Source organism: Macrobrachium rosenbergii, chromosome 10, assembly GCF_040412425.1.
Source record: "Macrobrachium rosenbergii isolate ZJJX-2024 chromosome 10, ASM4041242v1, whole genome shotgun sequence".
Lineage (NCBI taxonomy): Eukaryota > Metazoa > Arthropoda > Malacostraca > Decapoda > Palaemonidae > Macrobrachium > Macrobrachium rosenbergii.
Genome location: NC_089750.1, coordinates 66,414,707 through 66,424,706, shown reverse-complemented (window position 1 = coordinate 66,424,706; position 10,000 = coordinate 66,414,707). Strand labels below are relative to the sequence as shown.

The window sequence follows — 10,000 nt, the reverse complement described above, 5'->3', positions numbered from 1 at the left end:
CAACTGTAATGAACACAATCAATTACCTGCAGTACATAACAACTAAGAATAAATAACACCATCAAAATTGACTCTCAACAACTGCAGTGAACACCATCAATTACCTGCAATAAATAACAACTAAGACTCAAAAACACCATAAAAATTGACTTTCGACACCTGCAGTGAACACCATCAATCACTTGCAACAAATAACAACAAAAATTACGAATAAATAACACCCTCAAAACTGACTCTCAACAACTGCAATGAGCACCGTCAATCACTTGGAATAAATAACAACAACTAGGAATAAATCACATAATAAAAATTAACTCTCAACAATTGCAGTGACTACCACCAAACACTTGCAAACAAATAACAACAACTAGGAATAAATACCACCATCAAAATTGACTCTCAACAACTGTATTGAACACCACAAATCACTTGCAATACATAACAACAACTAGGAATAAATAAAATCATCAAATCTGACTCCAAACAACCACTGCACCGCATCTCTGAAAGAATCTCTCAAAACAGGAGCCGCCATCAATCTCATCCAATCAAAGTAAAGACACTTGAAAGAACTAGCTATCAAAACCTCATAAACTTAGTGGGATCCTCCTAGGCTCCTTCAGAGAGAGAGAGAGAGAGAGAGAGAGAGAGAGAGAGAGAGAGAGAGAGAGAGAGAGAGAGAGGCGATCAAATAAACACAACAAGAGAGGGACTCTTGATGTGTACACAAAACCTTTAAACAAATGTAACTGCTCGAGTGCATAGTTCAAGGATCTCCTCCCGCCAGATCGTCCTTGTTGGAGGAGGAGGAGGAGGAGGAGGAGGAGGAGGAGGAGGAGGAGGAGGAGGAGGAAGAAAAACTTTCGTTTCCTCAGACATTGTTCAAGATAGAAATTATATAAAACTCCACGTTAGGATCAAGGTTAACATTTACCATTTACAAACAAAAGAGGTGCATGTTTGTGTGCATGCCAGAGAAATTACTTCATAACTGAGCAAGATGATTATCAAAATTTCCAGTTTTATAAAAAAAAAAAATCTGAATTTTCTTTTTACAAATCTCAGATTCTCACCACAAATAACGGTCACACCTGTATATACTTGTATCTGATCTGTAATAATATTAAATGCATGCTGTGGGCTAAATATACTGAAATATTACTCACATCTCATAGTTAACACTTAAGTTTATCAGTAAACAAATGCGTGACAAGAAAAAAAAATCCAGGCTCAAAATATATAAAAATATTTTTGACATACGAAATTTTAATGAAATAAAAAAATACACAAAAATAGTACAATCAGATATAACTGTCTCAGTTTGTCAGTTATAAGACTGTGATAAGTTAATCAAGCTGGCCTTATGCCAGCACACACTCTTGCTCTTGTTGCAGCCAGTGATATTGTTTTGCAAGCAAGGCATTTCAGTAAAACCCCTACCCCCCCCTCTCTCTTTCTCTCCCTCTCTCGTCAACAATGCGAGACTGAAAACGCTGTCAAAGATTAGCTTTCATGTTGCAAGGGAAAAATAAACAAACAAACAATAAAGGCGTCGAGTGATCACAATGACCTATCTCTTCGAGTTAACAAGAATGTTTTCTTGGCAAACAACGACGTTCATAGGAATTATGAATTACGGAATATATATATATATATATATATATATATATATATATATATATATATATATATATATATATATATATATATATATATATATATATATATATATATATATATATATTTACAACCCTGTATATATATATATATATATATATATATATATATATATATATATATATATATATATATATATCAAATTTATGTATAACTGAATCACGAAAATACGGAACGCGATGAATATATATAAATAAAGGCAATGCCACGAAGGAACGAGAAACAACGGAGTACTGCAAGGCCTTTCGACTGATAGTCCTTTACTTAGCAGACTGAAGAAACAAAAATAAGTTTACAAAGAAAGCTCGTACATATGACAGATGGGATTACAAAGGACTATAAGTAACGGCCTTGCAGTACCCCACCATTTCTCTTTCCTTCGTGGCATTGCCCTTATATATATATATATATATATATATATATATATATATATATATATATATATATATATATATATGTGTGTGTGTGTGTGTGTGTGTGTGTGTGTAAAAGCAACATCACAAAAAAGCGTTACAACGCCAAGGACAGACAACATATCAAAGCCTCATCCTTTTCGGGAAGAGTACCGAGCAAATTGCAGCAGTACGATACGAAGAGAAATCCGGAGACGCAATCTCGAAAGACGCCCTTCCGATACAATCATAACGACGCGTAATGAAGGCCGCTGCGGCGACGCCACCGTCGCTGACGGAGAACACACGGCGCTCCGCCAGATAAATGGTCGCTGAACAATCAACTGCAGAGCGTACGAGCTGGTAAACTGACAACGCTCCTACCAATCCTTATCATCCTAACACCCTCTCACGTCTTGGCTCGAGTCTAGACGCATTATTCCTCGGCTATCAAGATTATGGAGGAAAAAAGTTGCTTTTGTGTGGGGGTGGGGATGATGGAGGGGAGGGGGAGGTTTGGAATGTGGGTAAGACCGGCAGCAAAATTTTCGAAATAGAAAAAATACTGTCTTGCCATGTTCTCTTGTTCTATGTCGTTTTCCAATTCTTGTAAGATAAAAAGTGTTTATTACTATTAGCTTTTTCATAATTTCCGCAAGGATTCCTTGATACCTTTTACACACACACACACGCTATATATATATATATATATATATATATATATATATATATATATATATATATATATATATATATATAGCATACATGGAAAATCTTCCAAGACTGCAGCTAAAAGAAACTTTCCTAAACCAAACTCTATAGAGTGATGATGCTTATGTTATTTATTCTTTTTTTTTATCTGTCTGGTCCACCAGTCCAGCAACAATTTACAAAACAACTTTCAACTCCATTGCAATGCAATCCAGGATACTAAACTTGAAAATCCTGAATTATTATGAACCACTGAACCAGTTGCTGTTAGAGACGTTAGGACAAAAAACCACAACTGAAAACATAAATTCAACGAGAATATTGATATTTACAACCAATGCCGAGGAAAAACAACTGGCTGTAAGTAAATTACATATCCTAAAATCAGGCAAAATGACTGAAAATACTATAGTTAACGCTCCTGCCACACTAAGAAACACAACATTGCAACTTTAAGATAAAAAATATTAACATTTTTCTTACAAACAACATTTAACATCATTCGGTTAAACACACACTTCAGTTGATACGACAACACAATCCTCCCAATATAATCTACTGCACTTAAAAGTAAACAGTTCAACAACTGCTATAAAAAATATAGATAAAGCACTTACCATCGCAGATAAAAGGATTTCACTCTTTAAGCAAACAAAAACAAAGAAATAAAAAATGTACATTCCCCTTAGATAGCAACACGAACAATGGGAGAGAATGCAAGCGTTTTGGTGACGTAACAGCATCCACCAAGATTGACATCTTTCGCTTCTCAAGGTAACACCAACGACAAATCGGAATCACTTTCGTACGCGGAAAGAAAAAACTGTCGTTACTCAGTCGCAGCAACATCCGCCGACACATACATAAAAACAACACCCACAAGAGAGAGAGACAGGAAAAAAAAAAAAAAGAAAAAAACACTGGAAGCATCCGGTGTTGCAAAAGATGGCACCATTGTCCTCCTTATGATATGCAATTCTGTGTCAAAATACAAGTCCCACTGTTACAAATCATAGGGCTTAGGAGAGGCTTTCTCTGTCATTTTCGCGGGCTTGCCAGGCCCAAGCCTGTCAAATTGCTTGACCTGTCAAATGTTTGTCCTTGGAAGCACGTGATTATACCTGAAACCCTTCACATGAACTTGAAAAAGAATGAGATGGAACATGTGTGGCCTTGGGAAAAATCTAAAATGGTTTGCATTCATGAACTTGGCACGATGAAATCTGAAGATTTAAAACACTGAAACCAATAAATTTCTAATTAAAAATATTTAATTAAAATAGCACAAATCTGGATATTCAACGAAGAAGGAACAACTGCAGTTTTCGACGTCAAAAGGGAAATCAGAGTTCTAAAATTGATATCAGAGTTCGAACTTAAAACCAAAGACCTCATCTAAAATTTAAGACAGAACTTAAAAACATCAAATTCATACTTGAAACCTTCGGATCGAACTTGCAATCAAACGGTACAGAGGACAGAAATAAATATATCGATATCAAAGTATTAATATCAAAACTAAAAATCGGAAACTCTAACAGCGCGACCACTAGAGAGACCAAAATGAAACCAGGAAGTCACATTCGAAAAACAATATTTAACATAAATATTCAAGCATAAAAAACAATGGAAAACTACCATTGCCCTATATCATACAAAGAAATTATTATAATAAAGAGATCTCAGTAAAATAATATATATATATATATATATATATATATATATATATATATATATATATATATATATATATATATGTATATATTCAAAATTCTATAAACGTACTCATGCAAAAGATGCCATGTCACAGTCACATCCTGTAGGTTACGAAATCCTCCTGACGAAGGGGAACTGAACAAGTTCCCCCTATCCCCCTTTCCCAACTGGATGTTGAACAAATGAGGAGATAAATATAATGTGTTCTAGGTGCATTGCACTCCTGGGCAACTGGGCGTTGAGTAAACATCGCATGTTGCATGATTTACAATGCATTCTCTCACTCAGTCAATATCAACCTTTCTCTCTCTCTCTCTCTCTCTCTCTCTCTCTCTCTCTCTCTCTCTCTCGACTCGTAGCCCGTGATCGATTCTCGAATGGGACGAGGGGGGGGGGAGACAGATAGGCGTGTTCCCTAAATTTCCAGTGAGCTCCCGTTGACCTACGTCCCTAGCTGTTAGACGACTGTTGTGGGTCGTACGTAGTGCATTTTTTAGGCCCTTGCGAATAACACGGAATGTGAAAATGTTGCTTTAGGGAATTAGACACTTGCCATTGTCACCATAACTCAATAATAATAAGATTGTTATTGAGACTACTATCATTATCATCATAGTATACTTTAATTATTACTACTACTACTACTACTACTATCATCACCATTATCATCATCCACTAAATGAACAGCTACGACCGACTTCTAAACAATCAACACAATCCACTCATATGATTGCGACAATACATTGGTACGCCTACGACAAAGTTTTCTTTCAATGTAGGGGAAGTCTTCTTTTAAGGCATAGGAAGTTTTGTTTTAATGTAGGGAAGTTTTCTTTCAATGTAGGGGAGTTTTCTTTTAATGTATAGGAAGTTTTCTTTCAATGTAGGGGGGGGGTTCTTTTAAAGCACAGTTAGTTTTCTTTTAATGTAGGGAAGTTTTCTTCCAATGTAGAGGAGTTTTCTTTTAATGTATAGGAAGTTTTCTTTTAATGTAGGGAAGTTTACTTTCAATGTAGGGGAAGTTTTCCTTCACTGTAGGGGGAGTTTTCTTTTAATGCAGAGAAAGTTTTCTTTTAATGTATGGGAAGTTTTCTTTTAATGTAGGGAAGTTTTCTTTTAATGTAGGGGAAGTTTTCTTTTAATGTAGGGGAGTTTCCTTTATGACAGTGGAGCGGCTGATGAGGAAAAATAAAGTGGGGCAGTGATCTGTTACGGCAGAGGGGTTCTAATGGTGGATTGGGGGGGAGAAGGGGGAGGGTGGACGGACTTTCTTCGGGAGACCAGTGAGAGTAATTACGACGCTGACACCCAGAAGAGGAGAGAGAGAGAGAGAGAGAGAGAGAGAGAGAGAGAGAGAGAGAGAGAGAGAGAGAGAGAGAGAGAGAGAGAGAGTTGTATTACGGGAAAGTACAATGCAAAGAGAAGTGAGAGTATTACGGGAGAGCTCATAAAAGAGAGAGAGAGAGAGAGAGAGAGAGAGAGAGAGAGAGAGAGAGAGAGAGAGAGAGAGACTTACCAGGTGTACACTGTTTGATCTCTCCTTGGCGTCCTTTAGTTGTGTGTGTACTCTCCTTTTTTTTTAATCATTCCCTTTTGGTATTCGTTTGCATTTCTCAGTCCCTTCTGTCATTCACTAAAGACTATTCTTTGCATCCATGTCGCTCTTCCTTTGTTTCAGCCTTTACTGCTCTTTTTTTCTGTCTCCTTTTCTCTGAGATCAAGTTTTATTTGCTGTGATAAAAACTCTACCCTGTTCTCTCTTCATTCATCTACATATTTACTCATCCAGTTTGTTTCTTTGTTTACTGTTATGTTTGCTTAAAAAACTCACGGCAAGGATATTTAGTTCTCAGTCTAGAAGTATATTAAATAATCAGTCAATTCACTTCAGCGTAAATTAAACTCATGCAAATCAAAGAAAATATCTGAGCCTATACCAACAGTTTTGTTCTTTCTGATCATAATTATTATCCTAAATAGTTTGATAACGATCTCCAAAGCCTTTGTAATGCACAGGGAACTGACATGGTTAATAATTTCAAAAAGTGGCTTGGCTCTGTAAAAATCCAAAAGAAAAACTGATAATAGCTATTATCATCATTATCACTATTCATAAAAATACGATCTATACCAAATTCCCGAAAATATAATCAGAAAGAAATCTATAAATTGGGCCATTGAAAAAGCATTCTTTTAATAATTATAATTGATTAAAATTGTATCAAAAGCAAAACTTCTAATTTTACATTTCTTTGGCTATAATATTGTGTTTAGGAACACTTCCATGTACCAATATTCGGCAAATTTTCATACACAGCACTTAATAATCAACTAAAATAGCTCTTACTTACAACTGTACAAACTGTTCAGTGTACATTACATTTATAACAGTAGTCTTTAATTTGCATCAGAGAAAATAATCAATGTCCATCTTAAATACAAGAATAATGTATATATTGTACACCGGATATTTAAAATAAAAGGAAAAAAGTTTTACATTTCAGTTACATCAACTCTAAAAAGAATAAATTAAAAAAAAGGTAATGATAATTTAAAAAAAAAAAGGTAATGATGGAAGATAACGAGCCACACTGATATAATATTTCAAGGACGAACAATTTTACTTCAAAACGTTTACAGTAATATCGTGTCAAAAGCCTTCTATATCCACCTCCTGTGATCAAATTTCTGGCGCTATGCTAAGAATTCCGCAAAAATGCTGAGCGTTTATTAGCGCCCTCAGGCAGAAAGGACGAATAGTTAAGCCAAAAAGAAAAAAAAAATTAAAAGATATATACTGCCGCAGACAACATATAGTCATCACATTTTATTTAAGTACCACCTATAGATAAAGAAAACAAAAGTAACAGTTCTCTAATCAATAAATAAAGGACAGAAATTTTTGCACGAACGATCGAACTTTTAAGTTGGAAGCATTTAATGGAAAAAAAAAGCTAAACCAAAACATAATTAAGAACAACAAAGACTAAAAGTAATAAATACCGTTACTTTGAAACGCTGAAAATGGAAAATATAGGTTTTAAAGTATCTTTGTGTTTAAAAAATTTAAATATAAAAATTGGTGACAAATACAACATGGCAAGTAAAACCAAGGACAAGTAAAGACAATTCTGACCCAGGATGAACACAAAATAAGTTTAAAAAAATAAATGGAATAATAATAAAAAAAAAAAACGAATAAAGAGGGGAACCCGACCCGGAAATAGAATGAGAACCTTTAGGACGGGTAGGTTCACGGCGAAGAGTGGGAGAAGAAGTTTCATTGAGGGTGACAATGAGGAGGATGCCGTTGCTTCTCCTCAAACTACTCGAGGGGAGGAGGAGGAGGAGGAGGAGGAGGAGGAGGAGGAGGAGGAGGAGGAGGAGGAGGAGGAGACCCTTGAGAGAGAGAGAGAGAGAGAGAGAGAGAGAGTGCTATGGGAAATTGCAGTATAAAAGATCATTAACTTTTTACGAGAAAAATTAATTCATTATAATAAGTGTACAGGAGTAAAAACCGAATAAATACAAAACCAAACATAAATAATTCACTTAATAATATCCAGAAAATTGAAGACCTCAAAAGCCGTTTTTCATGACTTACTCCCATTCGGAGCTGGCAACTCAAGCTTAATGCAAAGTGACAATCAAATAGATTAAAAAAAAAAATTTCACACAATACTACTACGTTATCAGGATAATCTTGCCGCACAGGATATCTGTTGTCCTTTCATTAGAACAGAACAGAATACAGAATTTAGGCCAAAGGCCAAGAGCTTGGGACCTATGAGGTCATTCAGCGCTGAAAGGGAAATTGACAGAACGAAGGTTTGACAGGTGTAACAGGAGAAAAACTTCGCAGTTGCACTATGAAACAATTGTTAGGAGAGGGTGGAAAGTGAGATGGAACAAAGAGAATATGAATGGAGGACAGTACAAGGAACGTAAGAGGTTGCAGCTAGGGGCCGAAGGGACGTTGCAAAGACCCTTAAGTAATGCCTACAGTGCACCACGTGAGGTGCACTGACGGCACTACCCCCCTACGGGGACCTTTCATTAGACATCATTATTAAACTTAATAAACTTCGATCACTGATATCCCACTCCAAACAAACCTAAGTTCATTAGCTCAGAAAGGAATCTTTCAACGAACAGAATGCCCACAAGCAAAAATGAGAGAAAATTAAGAACACAAACCCCAAAAAACCAGAAAGAAATTAAATGCGTGAAGAGCAATCGAAGTCAGAAATACTATATATATGCTTTAAAATTATGACAGGAGTGTCAGAATTCCATCCATACTTGGAAAAAATATCAGCGTTGAATTTTATCGAAAACATATTCATCCAGATTTTAACAATACCAAAGTACATTACGCCAAACTACACGGATTTCTATTGATTATTATTCTGGGGCATGTCCTCTTACTATACTGACTGGGCACTGACCAGACTGACGAAGCGCAAGTAAAGGAAATACCAGCAGTACATCACACAAATCTCAGTGACGCCAGATAAATGACAATCAATCATTTACTTTCCAGACGGTTATATAAGGCAAAAAGCTAAGCTAAAAGGTAACGAACATGAGATTAAATACTAAACGACAGATGAACAAGAACAGTGAATAACAGACGCAAGATGCGAACAAAAGACGAGTGGCGAGAAAAGAACAATTACTGGAGGAACAATAAAGTGGAAGAACACGGGAGGAGACACGCGAAGACGCCTGTCTCCAACACATAAAAGGTGACAGAGTATTGTAAGAATGTATTCCGGGAGAGAGAGAGAGAGAGAGAGAGAGAGAGAGAGAGAGAGAGAGAGAGAGAGAGAGAGAGAGAGAGAGAGGTGTATTATGAGAAAGAACAATGAAAAGCGAAGTGAGAGGATTTTGGGAGAGCACATAAAAACGAGAGAGAGAGAGAGAGAGAGAGAGAGAGAGAGAGAGAGAGAGAGAGAGAGAGAGAGAGAGAGAGAGAGAGAGAGAGAGAGGTGTATTATGAGAAAGAACAATGAAAAGGAAGTGAGAGGATTTTGGGAGAGCACAAAAAAGAGAGAGAGAGAGAGAGAGAGAGAGAGAGAGAGAGAGAGAGAGAGAGAGAGAGAGAGAGAGAGAGAGAGAGAGAGAGAGAGAGAGCTGTATTATGAGAAAGAACAGTGAAAAGCGAAGTGAGAGGATTTTGGGAGAGCACATAAAAACTATAGAGAGAGAGAGAGAGAGAGAGAGAGAGAGAGAGAGAGAGAGAGAGAGAGAGAGAGAGAGAGAGAGAAATGTATTACGGGAAAGTACAGAAATGAGAAAGATGATGTTGTTATGGGAGAGCGCGCGCACACACACACCCCCACACACAGAGAGAGAGAGAGAGAGAGAGAGAGAGAGAGAGAGAGAGAGAGAGAGAGAGAGAAAATATACTTCGAGAAAGTACAGAGACAAAAAAGGTGAATTATTAAGAGAGAGAGAGAGAGAGAGAGAGAGAGAGAGAGAGAGAGAGAGAGAGAGAGAGA

General features: G+C 36.5%; 1 protein-coding gene across 10 annotated transcripts in view; it reads right to left on the bottom strand.

Annotated features, from left to right (window-relative positions):
- C3G (C3G guanyl-nucleotide exchange factor) overlaps positions 1 to 10,000 on the bottom strand; it is a 310,671-nt gene that overhangs the window by 180,760 nt on the left and 119,911 nt on the right. The window lies entirely within an intron of this gene.